The sequence below is a fragment of the Lemur catta genome, chromosome 5 (genome assembly GCF_020740605.2).
Source record: "Lemur catta isolate mLemCat1 chromosome 5, mLemCat1.pri, whole genome shotgun sequence".
In the NCBI taxonomy this organism is placed as follows: Eukaryota; Metazoa; Chordata; class Mammalia; order Primates; family Lemuridae; genus Lemur; species Lemur catta.
In genome coordinates, this window is record NC_059132.1 from 82,863,785 (window position 1) to 82,882,425 (window position 18,641).

Here is an 18,641-nt window from a genome sequence, read left to right on the forward strand (position 1 = left end):
GCTCCTGTGCCAGCTATGGGAAATAGCAAGTTACCTGGGCCTCAGCAGAGGTTTCGCTGCAAAAAGCATCATAGGCTTCAGGATGCAGAGACCGACCTCATGACTATTACGGTGCCAAACGGCATGGAAATGGCAAATAACTACCAACACACTGGTCCTTTCAAAGTGTCAGGATGAAATCTGAAGCACGATCCACACTTTTCCCATCTCACGCAACTATGCACTTTCCATCTCTGGAGGTAAACAAATCAAAGGCAGGGCTGACAGAAGCCCCGCACTTACACCCCACCATGAAATCTCAACTACCAGGCAGGATTCTTATGCTAATGCGAGAACCCTGCTCGGGTTCTGAAAATAATGCTGAAACCACAACAGAATAATACTTAAAAGAACACTTTCTTGGTAGTCTCTAGGACCAACTTTTGGAAATGCCAAGATTAATGGGCCTCAGCCTGTTTCGTCTGTGAAGACTCTGGTATGCTTAAGGATGCAGAGACCAACCTTAGGACAATTACGGTGAAAAGTGCTTAGGAAAAATACCAAATAGTTCTCCACTTAGCGGTTCTTTCAAAAGTTGGGCCACACACCTCTTGGAAAGATCGAGTTACTTTGGCCTAGCCTTCGATTGGTCTGCAGAAGCAATCGCCATTCCTAGCTGATGAATCAAATGATTCTGAAAGGAACGGTGAAAAGTGCGGATCCTGTTTCAGTCTTTAGACTGAAACAGGATCCGCACTATTCACCTGTCCCACAAAGGCGCACTTCTCATGTCTGGCGCTTGTCCAACAAACCCAGGACTGACAGAGGCCCTGCACTTGCCACCCCAGAAAAATATCTCATCTCCAAAGAAGGATTCTTCGGCTAACGGTTGAAAAGGGCTCCCGTTCTTGAAACAGTGGTGAAAAAAGGGTGAAATAATACTGAAAACAATAGTATCTTCCAAGGCTCCTGTGCCAGCTATGAGAAATAGCAAGTTACCTGGGCCTCAGCAGAGGTTTCTCTGCAAAAAGCATCATAGGCTTCAGGATGCAGAGACCGACCTCATGACTATTACGGGGCCAAACGCCATGTAAATGGCAAATAATTACCAACACACTGGTCATTTCAAAGTGTCAGGATGAAATCTGAAGCACGATCCACACTTTTCCCATCTCACGCAAATATGCACTTTCCAACTCTGGAGGTAAGCAAATCAAAGGCAGGGCTGACAGAAGCCCCGCACTTACACCCCACCATGAAATCTCAACTACCAGGCAGGATTCTTATGCTAATGCTAGAACCCTGCTCGGGCTCTGAAAATAATGCTGAAACCACAACAAAATAATACTTAAAAGAACACTTTCTTGGTAGTCTCTAGGACCAACTATTGGAAATGCCAAGATTAATGGGGCTCAGCCTGTTTCGTCTGTGAAAACTCTGGTATGCTTAAGGATGCAGAGACCAACCTTAGGACAATTACGGTGAAAAGTGCTTAGGAAATATACCAAATAGTTCTCCACTTAGCGGTTCTTTCAAAAGTTGGGCCACACACCTCTTGGAAAGATCGAGTTACTTTGGCCTAGCCTTCGATTGGTCTGGAGAAGCAATCGCCATTCCTAGCTGATGAATCAAATGATTCTGAAAGGAACGGTGAAAAGTGCGGATCCTGTTTCAGTCTTTAGACTGAAACAGGATCCGCACAATTCACCTGTCCCACAAAGGCGCACTTCTCATGTCTGGCGCTAGTCCAACAAACCCAGGACTGACAGAGGCCCTGCACTTGCCACCCCAGAAAAGTATCTCATCTCCAAAGAAGGATTCTTCCGCTAACGGTTGAAAAGGGGTCCCGTTCTTGAAACAGTGGTCAAAAAATGGTGAAATAATACTGAAAACAATCCTATCTTCCAAGGCTCCTGTGCCAGCTATGGGAAATAGAAAGTTACCTGGGCCTCAGCAGAGGTTTCTCTGCAAAAAGCATCATAGGCTTCAGGATGCAGAGACCGACCTCATGACTATTACGGGGCCAAACGCCATGGAAATGGCAAATAATTACCAACACACTGGTCATTTCAAAGTGTCAGGATGAAATCTGAAGCACGAACCACACTTTTCCCATCTCACGCAAATATGCACTTTCCAACTCTGGAGGTAAACAAATCAAAGGCAGGGCTGACAGAAGCCCCGCACTTACACCCCACCATGAAATCTCAACTACCAGGCAGCATTCTTATGCTAATGCGAGAACCCTGCTCGGGTTCTGAAAATAATGCTGAAACCACAACAGAATAATACTTAAAAGAACACTTTCTTGGTAGTCTCTAGGACCAACTATTGGAAATGCCAAGATTACTGGGCCTCAGCCTGTTTCGTCTGTGAAAACTCTGGTATGCTTAAGGATGCAGAGACCAACCTTAGGACAATTACGGTGAAAAGTGCTTAGGAAAAATAACAAATAGTTCTCCACTTAGCGGTTCTTTCAAAAGTTGGGCCACACACCTCTTGGAAAGATCGAGTTACTTTGGCGTAGCCTTCGATTGGTCTGGAGAAGCAATCGCCATTCCTAGCTGATGAATCAAATGATTCTGAAAGGAACGGTGAAAAGTGCGGATCCTGTTTCAGTCTTTAGACTGAAACAGGATCCGCACTATTCATCTGTCCCACAAAGGCGCACTTCTCATGTCTGGCGCTAGTCCAACAAACCCAGGACTGACAGAGGCCCTGCACTTGCCACCCCAGAAAAATATCTCATCTCCAAAGAAGGATTCTTCCGCTAACGGTTGAAAAGGGCTCCCGTTCTTGAAACAGTGGTGAAAAAATGGTGAAATAATACTGAAAACAATCCTATCTTCCAAAGGTCCTGTGCCAGCTATGGGAAACAGCAAGTTACCTGGGCCTCAGCACAGGTTTCTCTGCAAAAAGCATCATAGGCTTCAGGATGCAAAGACCGACCTCATGACTATTACGGTGCCAAACGCCATGGAAATGGCAAATAATTACCAACACACTGGTCATTTCAAAGTGTCAGGGTGAAATCTGAAGCACGATCCACACTTTTCCCATCTCACGCAAATATGCACTTTCCAACTCTGGAGGTAAACAAATCAAACGCAGGGCTGACAGAAGCCCCGCACTTACACCCCACCATGAAATCTCAACTACCAGGCAGGATTCTTATGCTAATGCGAGAACCCTGCTCGGGTTCTGAAAATAATGCTGAAACCACAACAGAATAATACTTAAAAGAACACTTTCTTGGTAGTCTCTAGGACCAACTATTGGAAATGCCAAGATTAATGGGCCTCAGCCTGTTTCGTCTGTGAAAACTCTGGTATGCTTAAGGATGCAGTGACCAACCTTAGGACAATTACGGTGAAAAGTGCTTCGGAAAAATACCAAATAGTTCTCCACTTAGCGGTTCTTTCAAAAGTTGGGCCACACACCTCTTGGAACGATCGAGTTACTTTGGCGAAGCCTTCGATTGGTCTGGAGAAGCAATCGCCATTCCTAGCTGATGAATCAAATGATTCTGAAAGGAACGGTGAAAAGTGCGGATCCTGTTTCAGTCTTTAGACTGAAACAGGATCCGCACTATTCACCTGTCCCACAAGGGCGCACTTCTCATGTCTGGCGCTAGTCCAACAAACCCAGGACTGACAGAGGCCCTGCACTTGCCACCCCAGAAAAATATCTCATCTCCAAAGAAGGATTCTTCCGCTAACGGTTGAAAAGGGCTCCCGTTCTTGAAACAGTGGTGAAAAAATGGTGAAATAATACTGAAAACAATCCTATCTTCCAAGGCTCCTGTGGCAGCTATGGGAAACAGCAAGTTACCTGGGCCTCAGCAGAGGTTTCTCTGCAAAAAGCATCATAGGCTTCAGGATGCACAGACCGACCTCATGACTATTACGGTGCCAAACGCCATGGAAATGGCAAATAATTACCAACACACTAGTCATTTCAAAGTGTCAGGATGAAATCTGAAGCACGATCCACACTTTTCCCATCTCACGCAACTATGCACTTTCCAACTCTGGAGGTAAACAAATCAAAGGCAGGGCAGACAGAAGCCCCGCACTTACACCCCACCATGAAATCTCAACTACCAGGCAGGATTCTTATGCTAATGCGAGAACCCTGCTTGGGTTCTGAAAATAATGCTGAAACCACAACAGAGTAATACTTAAAAGAACACCTTTTTGGTAGTCTCTAGGACCAACTATTGGAAATGCCAAGATTACTGGGCCTCAGCCTGTTTCGTCTATGAAAACTCTGGTATGCTTAAGGATGTAGAGACCAACCTTAGGACAATTATGGTGAAAAGTGCTTAGGAAAAATACCAAATAGTTCTCCACTTAGCGGTTCTTTCAAAAGTTGGGCCACACACCTCTTGGAAAGATCGAGTTACTTTGGCGTAGCCTTCGATTGGTCTGGAGAAGCAATCGCCATTCCTAGCTGATGAATCAAATGATTCTGAAAGGAACGGTGAAAAGTGCGGATCCTGTTTCAGTCTTTAGACTGAAACAGGATCCGCACTATTCACCTGTCCCACAAAGGCGCACTTCTCATGTCTGGCGCTAGTCCAACAAACCCAGGACTGACAGAGGCGCTGCACTTGCCACCCCAGAAAAATATCTCATCTCCAAAGAAGGATTCTTCTGCTAACGGTTGAAAAGGGCTCCCGTTCTTGAAACAGTGGTGAAAAAATGGTGAAATAATACTGAAAACAATCCTATCTTCCAAGGCTCCTGTGCCAGCTATGGGAAATAGCAAGTTACCTGGGCCTCAGCAGAGGTTTCTCTGCAAAAAGCATCATAGGCTTCAGGATGCAGAGACCGACCTCATGACTATTACGGTGCCAAACGGCATGGAAATGGCAAATAACTACCAACACACTGGTCCTTTCAAAGTGTCAGGATGAAATCTGAAGCACGATCCACACTTTTCCCATCTCACGCAACTATGCACTTTCCATCTCTGGAGGTAAACAAATCAAAGGCAGGGCTGACAGAAGCCCCGCACTTACACCCCACCATGAAATCTCAACTACCAGGCAGGATTCTTATGCTAATGCGAGAACCCTGCTCGGGTTCTGAAAATAATGCTGAAACCACAACAGAATAATACTTAAAAGAACACTTTCTTGGTAGTCTCTAGGACCAACTTTTGGAAATGCCAAGATTAATGGGCCTCAGCCTGTTTCGTCTGTGAAGACTCTGGTATGCTTAAGGATGCAGAGACCAACCTTAGGACAATTACGGTGAAAAGTGCTTAGGAAAAATACCAAATAGTTCTCCACTTAGCGGTTCTTTCAAAAGTTGGGCCACACACCTCTTGGAAAGATCGAGTTACTTTGGCCTAGCCTTCGATTGGTCTGCAGAAGCAATCGCCATTCCTAGCTGATGAATCAAATGATTCTGAAAGGAACGGTGAAAAGTGCGGATCCTGTTTCAGTCTTTAGACTGAAACAGGATCCGCACTATTCACCTGTCCCACAAAGGCGCACTTCTCATGTCTGGCGCTTGTCCAACAAACCCAGGACTGACAGAGGCCCTGCACTTGCCACCCCAGAAAAATATCTCATCTCCAAAGAAGGATTCTTCGGCTAACGGTTGAAAAGGGCTCCCGTTCTTGAAACAGTGGTGAAAAAAGGGTGAAATAATACTGAAAACAATAGTATCTTCCAAGGCTCCTGTGCCAGCTATGAGAAATAGCAAGTTACCTGGGCCTCAGCAGAGGTTTCTCTGCAAAAAGCATCATAGGCTTCAGGATGCAGAGACCGACCTCATGACTATTACGGGGCCAAACGCCATGGAAATGGCAAATAATTACCAACACACTGGTCATTTCAAAGTGTCAGGATGAAATCTGAAGCACGATCCACACTTTTCCCATCTCACGCAAATATGCACTTTCCAACTCTGGAGGTAAGCAAATCAAAGGCAGGGCTGACAGAAGCCCCGCACTTACACCCCACCATGAAATCTCAACTACCAGGCAGGATTCTTATGCTAATGCTAGAACCCTGCTCGGGCTCTGAAAATAATGCTGAAACCACAACAAAATAATACTTAAAAGAACACTTTCTTGGTAGTCTCTAGGACCAACTATTGGAAATGCCAAGATTAATGGGGCTCAGCCTGTTTCGTCTGTGAAAACTCTGGTATGCTTAAGGATGCAGAGACCAACCTTAGGACAATTACGGTGAAAAGTGCTTAGGAAATATACCAAATAGTTCTCCACTTAGCGGTTCTTTCAAAAGTTGGGCCACACACCTCTTGGAAAGATCGAGTTACTTTGGCCTAGCCTTCGATTGGTCTGGAGAAGCAATCGCCATTCCTAGCTGATGAATCAAATGATTCTGAAAGGAACGGTGAAAAGTGCGGATCCTGTTTCAGTCTTTAGACTGAAACAGGATCCGCACAATTCACCTGTCCCACAAAGGCGCACTTCTCATGTCTGGCGCTAGTCCAACAAACCCAGGACTGACAGAGGCCCTGCACTTGCCACCCCAGAAAAGTATCTCATCTCCAAAGAAGGATTCTTCCGCTAACGGTTGAAAAGGGGTCCCGTTCTTGAAACAGTGGTCAAAAAATGGTGAAATAATACTGAAAACAATCCTATCTTCCAAGGCTCCTGTGCCAGCTATGGGAAATAGAAAGTTACCTGGGCCTCAGCAGAGGTTTCTCTGCAAAAAGCATCATAGGCTTCAGGATGCAGAGACCGACCTCATGACTATTACGGGGCCAAACGCCATGGAAATGGCAAATAATTACCAACACACTGGTCATTTCAAAGTGTCAGGATGAAATCTGAAGCACGAACCACACTTTTCCCATCTCACGCAAATATGCACTTTCCAACTCTGGAGGTAAACAAATCAAAGGCAGGGCTGACAGAAGCCCCGCACTTACACCCCACCATGAAATCTCAACTACCAGGCAGCATTCTTATGCTAATGCGAGAACCCTGCTCGGGTTCTGAAAATAATGCTGAAACCACAACAGAATAATACTTAAAAGAACACTTTCTTGGTAGTCTCTAGGACCAACTATTGGAAATGCCAAGATTACTGGGCCTCAGCCTGTTTCGTCTGTGAAAACTCTGGTATGCTTAAGGATGCAGAGACCAACCTTAGGACAATTACGGTGAAAAGTGCTTAGGAAAAATAACAAATAGTTCTCCACTTAGCGGTTCTTTCAAAAGTTGGGCCACACACCTCTTGGAAAGATCGAGTTACTTTGGCGTAGCCTTCGATTGGTCTGGAGAAGCAATCGCCATTCCTAGCTGATGAATCAAATGATTCTGAAAGGAACGGTGAAAAGTGCGGATCCTGTTTCAGTCTTTAGACTGAAACAGGATCCGCACTATTCATCTGTCCCACAAAGGCGCACTTCTCATGTCTGGCGCTAGTCCAACAAACCCAGGACTGACAGAGGCCCTGCACTTGCCACCCCAGAAAAATATCTCATCTCCAAAGAAGGATTCTTCCGCTAACGGTTGAAAAGGGCTCCCGTTCTTGAAACAGTGGTGAAAAAATGGTGAAATAATACTGAAAACAATCCTATCTTCCAAAGGTCCTGTGCCAGCTATGGGAAACAGCAAGTTACCTGGGCCTCAGCACAGGTTTCTCTGCAAAAAGCATCATAGGCTTCAGGATGCAAAGACCGACCTCATGACTATTACGGTGCCAAACGCCATGGAAATGGCAAATAATTACCAACACACTGGTCATTTCAAAGTGTCAGGATGAAATCTGAAGCACGATCCACACTTTTCCCATCTCACGCAAATATGCACTTTCCAACTCTGGAGGTAAACAAATCAAACGCAGGGCTGACAGAAGCCCCGCACTTACACCCCACCATGAAATCTCAACTACCAGGCAGGATTCTTATGCTAATGCGAGAACCCTGCTCGGGTTCTGAAAATAATGCTGAAACCACAACAGAATAATACTTAAAAGAACACTTTCTTGGTAGTCTCTAGGACCAACTATTGGAAATGCCAAGATTAATGGGCCTCAGCCTGTTTCGTCTGTGAAAACTCTGGTATGCTTAAGGATGCAGTGACCAACCTTAGGACAATTACGGTGAAAAGTGCTTCGGAAAAATACCAAATAGTTCTCCACTTAGCGGTTCTTTCAAAAGTTGGGCCACACACCTCTTGGAACGATCGAGTTACTTTGGCGAAGCCTTCGATTGGTCTGGAGAAGCAATCGCCATTCCTAGCTGATGAATCAAATGATTCTGAAAGGAACGGTGAAAAGTGCGGATCCTGTTTCAGTCTTTAGACTGAAACAGGATCCGCACTATTCACCTGTCCCACAAGGGCGCACTTCTCATGTCTGGCGCTAGTCCAACAAACCCAGGACTGACAGAGGCCCTGCACTTGCCACCCCAGAAAAATATCTCATCTCCAAAGAAGGATTCTTCCGCTAACGGTTGAAAAGGGCTCCCGTTCTTGAAACAGTGGTGAAAAAATGGTGAAATAATACTGAAAACAATCCTATCTTCCAAGGCTCCTGTGGCAGCTATGGGAAACAGCAAGTTACCTGGGCCTCAGCAGAGGTTTCTCTGCAAAAAGCATCATAGGCTTCAGGATGCACAGACCGACCTCATGACTATTACGGTGCCAAACGCCATGGAAATGGCAAATAATTACCAACACACTGGTCATTTCAAAGTGTCAGGATGAAATCTGAAGCACGATCCACACTTTTCCCATCTCACGCAACTATGCACTTTCCAACTCTGGAGGTAAACAAATCAAAGGCAGGGCAGACAGAAGCCCCGCACTTACACCCCACCATGAAATCTCAACTACCAGGCAGGATTCTTATGCTAATGCGAGAATCCTGCTTGGGTTCTGAAAATAATGCTGAAACCACAACAGAGTAATACTTAAAAGAACACCTTTTTGGTAGTCTCTAGGACCAACTATTGGAAATGCCAAGATTACTGGGCCTCAGCCTGTTTCGTCTATGAAAACTCTGGTATGCTTAAGGATGTAGAGACCAACCTTAGGACAATTATGGTGAAAAGTGCTTAGGAAAAATACCAAATAGTTCTCCACTTAGCGGTTCTTTCAAAAGTTGGGCCACACACCTCTTGGAAAGATCGAGTTACTTTGGCGTAGCCTTCGATTGGTCTGGAGAAGCAATCGCCATTCCTAGCTGATGAATAAAATGATTCTGAAAGGAACGGTGAAAAGTGCGGATCCTGTTTCAGTCTTTAGACTGAAACAGGATCCGCACTATTCACCTGTCCCACAAAGGCGCACTTCTCATGTCTGGCGCTAGTCCAACAAACCCAGGACTGACAGAGGCGCTGCACTTGCCACCCCAGAAAAATATCTCATCTCCAAAGAAGGATTCTTCTGCTAACGGTTGAAAAGGGCTCCCGTTCTTGAAACAGTGGTGAAAAAATGGTGAAATAATACTGAAAACAATCCTATCTTCCAAGGCTCCTGTGCCAGCTATGGGAAATAGCAAGTTACCTGGGCCTCAGCAGAGGTTTCTCTGCAAAAAGCATCATAGGCTTCAGGATGCAGAGACCGACCTCATGACTATTACGGTGCCAAACCCCATGGAAATGGCAAATAATTACCAACACACTGGTCATTTCAAAGTGTCAGGATGAAATCTGAAGCACGATCCACACTTTTCCCATCTCACGCAAATATGCACTTTCCAACTCTGGAGGTAAACAAATCAAAGGCAGGGCTGACAGAAGCCCCCCACTTACACCCCACCATGAAATCTCAACTACCAGGCAGGATTCTTATGCTAATGCGAGAACCCTGCTCGGGTTCTGAAAATAATGCTGAAACCACAAAGGAATAATACTTAAAAGAACACTTTCTTGGTAGTCTCTAAGACCAACTATTGGAAATGCCAAGATTACTGGGCCTCAGCCTGTTTCGTCTGTGAAAACACTGGTATGCTTAAGGATGCAGAGACCAACCTTAGGACAATTACGGTGAAAAGTGCTTCGGAAAAATACAAAATAGTTCTCCACTTAGCGGTTCTTTCAAAAGTTGGGCCACACACCTCTGGGAAAGATCGAGGTACTTTGGCCTAGCCTTCGATTGGTCTGGAGAAGCAATCGCCATTCCTAGCTGATGAATCAAATGATTCTGAAAGGAACGGTGAAAAGTGCGGATCCTGTTTCAGTCTTTAGACTGAAACAGGATCCGCACTATTCACCTGTCCCACAAAGGCGCACTTCTCATGTCTGGCGCTAGTCCAACAAACCCAGGACTGACAGAGGCCCTGCACTTGCCACCCCAGAAAAATATCTCATCTCCAAAGAAGGATTCCTCCGCTAACGTTTGAAAAGGGCTCCCGTTCTTGAAACAGTGGTGAAAAAATGGTGAAATCATACTGAAAACAATCCTATCTTCCAAGGCTCCTGTGCCAGCTATGGGAAATAGCAAGTTACCTGGGCCTCAGCAGAGGTTTCTCTGCAAAAAGCATCATAGGCTTCAGGATGCAGAGACCGACCTCATGACTATTACGGTGACAAACGCCATGGAAATGGCAAATAATTACCAACACACTGATCATTTCAAATGTCAGTATGAAATCTGAAACACGATCCACACTTTTCTCATCACACGCAATTATGCACTTTGCACATCTGGAGGTAAACAAATCAAAGGTAGGGCTGACAGAATCCCCCAACTTATACCCCACCAAGAAATCTCAACTACCAGGCAGGATTATTATGCTAATGCGAGAACCCTGCTCGGGTTCTGAAAATAATGCTGAAACCACAATGGAATAATACTTAAAAGAACACTTTCTTGGTAGTCTCTAGGACAAACTATTGGAAATGCCAAGATTACTGGGCCTCAGCCTGTTTCGTCTGTGAAAACTCTCGTATGCTTAAGGATGCAGAGACCAACCTTATGACAATTACGGTGAAAAGTGCTTCGGAAAAATAACAAATAGTTCTCCACTTAGCGGTTCTTTCAAAAGTTGGGCCACACACCTCTTGACAAGATCGAGTTACTTTGGCCTAGCCTTCGATTGGTCTGGAGAAGCAATCGCCATTCCTAGCTGATGAATCAAATGATTCTGAAAGGAACCGTGAAAAGTGCGGATCCTGTTTCTGTCTTTAGACTGAAACAGGATCCCCACTATTCACCTGTCCCACAAAGGCGCACTTCTCATGTCTGGCGATAGTCCAACAAACCCAGGACGGACAGAGGCCCTGCACTTGCCACCCCAGAAAAATATCTCATCCCCAACGAAGGATTCTTGGGCTAACGGTTGAAAAGGGCTCCCGTTCTGGAAACAGTGGTGAAAAAATGGTGAAATAATACTGAAAACAATCCTATCTTCCAAGGCTCCTGTGCCAGCTATGGGAAACAGCAAGTTACCTGGGCCTCAGCAGAGGTTTCTCTGCAAAAAGCATCGTAGGCTTCAGGATGCAGAGACCGACTTCATGACTATTACGGTGCCAAACGCCATGGAAATGGCAAATAATTACCAACACACTGGTCATTTCAAAGTGTCAGGATGAAATCTGAAACACGATCCACACTCTTCCCATCTCATGCAAATATGCACTTTCCAACTCTGGAGGTAAACAAATCAAAGGCATGGCTGACAGAAGCCCCGCACTTACACCCCAAAATGAAATCTCAACTACCAGGCAGGATTCTTATGCTAATGCGAGAACCCTGCTCGGGTACTGAAAATAATGCTGAAACCACAACGGAATAATACTTAAAAGAATACTTTCTTGGTAGTCTCCAGGACCAACTATTAGAAATGCCAAGATTAATGGGCCTCAGCCCGTTTCGTCTTTGAATACTCTGGTATGCTTAAGGATGCAGAGACCAACCTTAGGACAATTACGGTGAAAAGTGCTTCGGAAAAATACCAAATAGTTCTCCACTTAACGGTTCTTTCAAAAGTTGGGCCACACACCTCTTGGAAAGATCGAGTTACTGTGGCCTAGCCTTCGATTGGTCTGGAGAAGCAATCGCCATTCCTAGCTGATGAATCAAATGATTCTGAAAGGAACGGTGAAAAGTCCGGATCCTGTTTCAGTCTAAAGACTGAAACAGGATCCGCACTATTCACCTGTCCCACAAAGGCGCACTTCTCATGTCTGGCGCTAGTCCAACAAACCCAGGACTGACAGAGGCCCTGCACTTGCCACCCCAGAAAAATATCTCATCTCCAAAGAAGGATTCTTTCGCTACCGGTTGAAAAGGGCTCCCGTTCTTGAAACAGTGGTGAAAAAATTGTGGAATAATACTGAAAACAATCCTATCTTCCAAGGCTCCTGTGCCAGCTATGGGAAATAGCAAGTTACCTGGGCCTCAGCAGAGGTTTCTCTGCAAAAAGCATCATAGGCTTCAGGATGCAGAGACCGACCTCATGACTATTACAGTGCCAAACGCCATGGAAATGGCAAATAATTACCAACACACTGGTCATTTCAAAGTACCTGGATGAAATCTGAAGCACGATCCAAACTTTTCCCATCTTACCCAAATATGCACTTTCCAACTCTGGAGGTAAACAAATCAAAGGCAGGGCTGACAGAAGCCCCGCACCTACACCCCACCCAGAAATCTCAACTACCAGGCAGGATTTTTATGCTAATGCGAGAACCCTGCTCGGGTTCTGAAAATAATGCTGAAACCACAACGGAATAATACTTAAAAGAACACTTTCTTGCTAGTCTCTAGGACAAACTATTGGAAATACCAAGATTACTGGGCCTCAGCCTGTTTCCTCTGTGAAAACTCTCGTATGCTTAAGGATGCAGAGACCAACCTTAGGACAATTACGGTGAAAAGTGCTTAGGAAAAATACCAAATAGTTCCCCACTTAGCTTTTCTTTGAAAAGTTAGGCCACACACCTCTTGGAGAGATCGAGGTACTTTGGCTTAGCCTTCGATTGGTCTGGAGAAGCAATCGCCATTCCTAGCTGATGAATCAAATGATTCTGAAAGGAACGGTGAAAAGTGCGGATCCTGTTTCAGTCTTTAGACTGAAACAGGATCCGCACTATTCACCTGTCCCACAAAGTCGCACTTCTCATGTCTGGCGCTAGTCCGACAAACCCAGGACTGACACAGGCCCTGCACTTGCCACCCCAGAAAAATATCTCATCTCCAAAGAAGGATTCTTCCGCTAACGGTTGAAAAGGGCTCCCGTTCTTGAAACAGTGGTGAAAAAATGGTGAAATAATACTGAAAACAATCCTATCTTCCAAGGCTCCTGTGCCAGCTATGGGAAAGAGCAAGTTACCTGGACCTCAGCACAGGTTTCTCTGCAAAAAGCATCATAGGCTTCAGGATGGAGAGACCGACCTCATGACTATTACGGTGCCAAACGCCATGGAAATGGCAAAGAATTACCAACACACTGGTCATTTCAAAGTGTCAGGATGAAATCTGAAGCACGATCCACACTTTTCCCATCTCACGCAAATATGCACTTTCCAACTCTGGAGGTAAACAAATCAAAGGCAGGGCTGACAGAAGCCCCGCACTTACACCCCACCATGAAATCTCAACTACCAGGCAGGATTCTTATGCTACTGCGAGAACCCTGCTCGGGTTCTAAAAATAATGCTGAAACCACAAGAGAATAATACTTAAAAGAACACTTTCTTGGTAGTCTCTAGGACCAACTATTGGAAATGCCAATATTAATGGGCCTCAGCCTGTTTCGTCTGTGAAAACACTGGTATGCTTAAGGATGCAGAGACCAAGCTTAGGACAATAACGGTGAAAAGTGCTTACGAAAAATACCAAATAGTTCTCCACTTAGCGGTTCTTTGAAAAGTTGGGCCACACACCTCTTGGAAAGATCGAGGTACTTTGGCCTAGCCTTCGATTGGTCTGGAGAAGCAATCGGCATTCCTAGCTGATGAATCAAATGATTCTGAAAGGAACGGTGAAAAGTGCGGATCCAGTCTTTAGACTGAATCAGGATCCGCACTATTCACCTGTCCCACAAAGGCGCACTTCTCATGTCTGGCGCTAGTCCAACAAACCCAGGACTGACAGAGGCCCTGCACTTGCCACCCGGAAAAATTTCTCATCTCCAAAGAAGTATTCTTCCACTAGCGGTTGAAAAGGGCTCCCGTTCTTGAAACAGTGGTGAAAAAATGGTGGAATAATACTGGAAAAAATCCTATCTTCCAAGGCTCCTGTGCCACCTATGGGAAATAGCAAGTTACCTGGGCCTCAGTAGAGGTTTCTCTGCAAAAAGCATCATAGGCTTCAGGATGCAGAGACCGACCTCATGACTATTACAGTGCCAAACGCCATGGAAATGGCAAATAATTACCAACACACTGGTCATTTCAAAGTGTCTGGATGAAATCTGAAGCACGATCCACACTTTTCCCATCTTACGCAAATATGCACTTTCCAACTCTGGAGGTAAACAAATCAAAGGCAGGGCTGACAGAAGCCCCGCACCTACACCCCACCCAGAAATCTCAACTACCAGGCAAGATTTTTATGCTAATGCGAGAACCCTGCTCGGGTTCTGAAAATAATGCTGAAACCACAACGTAATAATACTTAAAAGAACACTTTCTTGCTAGTCTCTAGGACAAACTATTGGAAATGCCAAGATTACTGGGCCTCAGCCTGTTTCCTCTGTGAAAACTCTCGTATGCTTAAGGATGCAGAGACCAACCTTAGGACAATTACGGTGAAAAGTGCTTCGGAAAAATAGCAAATAGTTCTCCACTTAGCGGTTCTTTCAAAAGTTGGGCCACACACCTCTTGGAAAGATCGAGTTACTTTGGCCTAGCCTTCGATTGGTCTGGAGAAGCAATCGCCATTCCTAGCTGATGAATCATATGATTCTGAAAGGAACGGTGAAAAGTGCGGATCCTGTTTCAGTCTTTAGACTGAAACAGGATCCGCACTATTCACCTGTCCCACAAAGGCGCACTTCTCATGTCTGGCGCTAGTCCAACAAACCCAGGACTGACAGAGGCCCTCACTTGCCACCCCAGAAAAATATCTCATCTCCAAAGAAGGATTCTTCCGCTAACGGTTGAAAAGGGCTTCCGTTCTTGAAACAGTGGTGAAAAAATGGTGAAATAATAGTGAAAACAATCCTATCTCCCAAGGCTCCTGTGCCAGCTATGGGAAATAGCAAGTTACCTGGGCCTCAGCAGAGGTTTCTCTGCAAAAAGCATCATAGGATTCAGGATGCAGAGACCGACCTCATGACTATTACGGTGCCAAACGCCATGGAAATGGCAAATAATTACCAACACACTGGTCATTTCAAAGTGTCAGGATGAAATCTGAAGCACGATCCACACTTTTCCCATCTCACGCAAATATGCACTTTCCAACTCTGGAGGTAAACAAATCAAAGGCAGGGCTGACAGAATCCCCCAACTTATACCCCACCCAGAAATCTCAACTACCAGGCAGGATTCTTATGCCAATGCGAGAACCCTGCTCGGGTTCTGAATATGATGCTGAAACCACAACAGAATAATACTTAAAAAAACACTTTCTTGGTAGTCTCTAGGACCAACTATTGGAAATGCCAAGATTACTGGGCCTCAGCCTGTTTGGTCTGTGAAAACTCTCGTATGCTTAAGGATGCAGAGACCAACCTTATGACAATTACGGTGAAAAGTGCTTGGGAAAAATACCAAATAGTTCTCCACTTAGCAGTTCTTTCAAAAGTTTGGCCACACACCTCTTGGAAAGATCGAGTTACTTTGGCCTAGCCTGCGAATGTTCTGGAGAAGCAATCGCCATTCCTAGCTGATGAAGCAAATGATTCTGAAAGGAACGGTGAAAAGTGCGGATCCTGTTTCAGTCTTTAGACTGAAACAGGATCCGCACTATTCACCTGTCCCACAAAGGCGCACTTCTCATGTCTGGCGCTAGTCCAACAAACCCAGGACTGACAGAGGCCCTGCACTTGCCACCCCAGAAAAATATCTCATCTCCAAAGAAGGATTCTTCTGCTAACGGTTAAAAAGGGCTCCCGTTCTTGAAACAGTGGTGAAAAAATGGTGAAATAATACTGAAAACAATCCTATCTTCCAAGGCTCCTGTGCCAGCTATGGGAAATAGCAAGTTACCTGGGCCTCAGCAGAGGTTTCTCTGCAAAAAGCATCATAGGCTTCAGGATGCAGAGACCGACCTCATGACTATTACGGTGCCAAACGCCATGGAAATGTCAAATAATTACCAACACACTGATCATTTCAAATGTCAGTATGAAATCTGAAACACGATCCACACTTTTCCCATCTCACGCAATTATGCACTTTCCAACTCTGGAGGTAAACAAATCAAAGGCAGGGCTGACAGAAGCCCCGCACTTACACCCCACCATGAAATCTCAACTACCAGGCAGGACTCTTATGCTAATGCGAGAACCCTGCTCCGGTACCGAAAATAATGCTGAAAACTTAAGGAATAATACTTAAAGGAAAACTTTCTTGGTAGTCTCTAAGAACAACTATTGGAAATGCCAAGATTACTGGGCCTCAGCCTGTTTCGTCTGTGAAGACACTGGTATGCTTAAGGATGCAGAGACCAACCTTATGACAATTACGGTGAAAAGTGCTTCGGAAAAATAACAAATAGTTCTCCACTTAGCGGTTCTTTCAAAAGTTGGGGCACACACCTCTTGGAAAGATCGAGTTACTTTGGCTAGCCTTAGATTGGTCTGGAGAAGCAATCGCCATCCCTAGCTGATGAATCAAATGATTCTGAAAGGAACGGTGAAAAGTGCGGATCCTGTTTCAGTCTAAAGACTGAAACAAGGTCCGCACTATTCACCTGTCCCTCAAAGGCGCACTTCTCATGTCTGACGCAAGTCCAACAAACCCAGGACTGACAGAGGCCCTGCACTTGCCACCCCAGAAAAATATCTCATCTCCAAAGAAGGATTCTTCCGCTAACGGTTGAAAAGGGCTCCCGTTCTTGAAACAGTGGTGAAAAATTGGTGAAATAATACTGAAAACAATCCTATCTTCCAAGGCTCCTGTGCCAGCTATGGGAAATAGCAAGTTACCTGGGCCTCCGCAGAGGTTTCTCTGCAAAAAGCATCATAGGCTTCAGGATGCAGAGACCGACCTCATGATTATTACAGTGCCAAACGCCATGGAAATGGCAAAGTAATTACCAACACACTGGTCATTTCAAAGTGTCAGGATGAAATCTGAAGCACGATCCACACTTTTCCCATCTCACGGAAATATGCACTTTCCAACTCTGAAGGTAAACAAATAAAAGGCAGGGCTGACAGAGGCCCTGCACTTACACCCCACCCAGAAATCTCAACTACGAGGCAGGATTCTTATGCTAATGCGAGAACCCTGCTCGGGTTCTGAAAATAATGCTGAAACCGCAATGGAATAATACTTAAAAAAACACTTTCTTGGTAGTCTCTAGGACCAACTATTGGAAATGCCAAGATTACTGGGCCTCAACCTGTTTGGTCTGTGAAAACTCTCGTTTGCTTAAGGATGCAGTGACCAACCTTATGACAATTACGGTTAAAAGTGCTTCGGAAAAATAACAAATAGTTATCCACTTAGCGGTTCTTTCAAAAGTTGGGGCACACACCTCTTGGAAAGATCGAGTTACTTTGGCCTAGCCTTCGATTGGTCTGGAGAAGCAATCGCCATTCCTAGCTGATGAATCAAATGATTCTGAAAGGAACGGTGAAAAGTGCGGATCCTGTTTCAGTCATTAGACTGAAACAGGATCCGCACTATTCACCTGTCCCACAAAAGCGCACTTCTCATGTCTGGCGCTAGTCCAACAAACCCAGGACTGACAGAGGCCCTGCACTTGCCACCCCAGAAAAATATCTCATCTCGAAAGAAGGATTCTTCTGCTATCGGTTGAAAAGGGCTCCCGTTCTTGAAACAGTGGTAAAAAATGGTGAAATAATACTGAAAACAATCCTATCTTCCAAGACTCCTGTGCCAGCTATGGGAAACAGCAAGTTACCTGGGCCTCAGCAGAGGTTTCTCTGCAAAAAGGATCATAGGCTGCAGGATGCAGAGACCGACCTCATGACTATTACGGTGCCAAACGCCATGGAAATGGCAAATAATTACCAACACACTGGTCATTTCAAAGTGTCAGGATGAAATCTGAGGCATGATCCACACTTTTCCCAACTCATGCAAATATGCACTTTCCAACTCTGGAGGTAAACAAATCAAAGGCAGGGATGACAGGAGCCCTGCACTTACACCCCACCCAGAAATCTCAACTACCAGGCAGGATTCTTATGCTAATGCGAGAACCCGGCTCCGGTTCTGAAAATAATGCTGAAACCACGATGGAATAATACTTAAAAAAACAGTTTCTTGGTAGTCTCAAGGACCAACTATTGGAAATGCCAAGATTACTGGGCCTCAGCCTGTTTCGTCTGTGAAAACTCTTATATGCTTAAGGATGCAGAGACCAACCTTAGGACAATTACGGTGAAAAGTGCTTCGGAAAAATAGCAAATAGTTCTCCACTTAGCGGTTCTTTCAAAAGTTGGGCCACACACCTCTTGGAAAGATCGAGTTACTTTGGCCTAGCCTTCGATTGGTCTGGAGAAGCAATCGCCATTCCTAGCTGATGAATCAAATGATTCTGAAAGGAACGGTGAAAAGTGCGGATCCTGTTTCAGTCTTTAG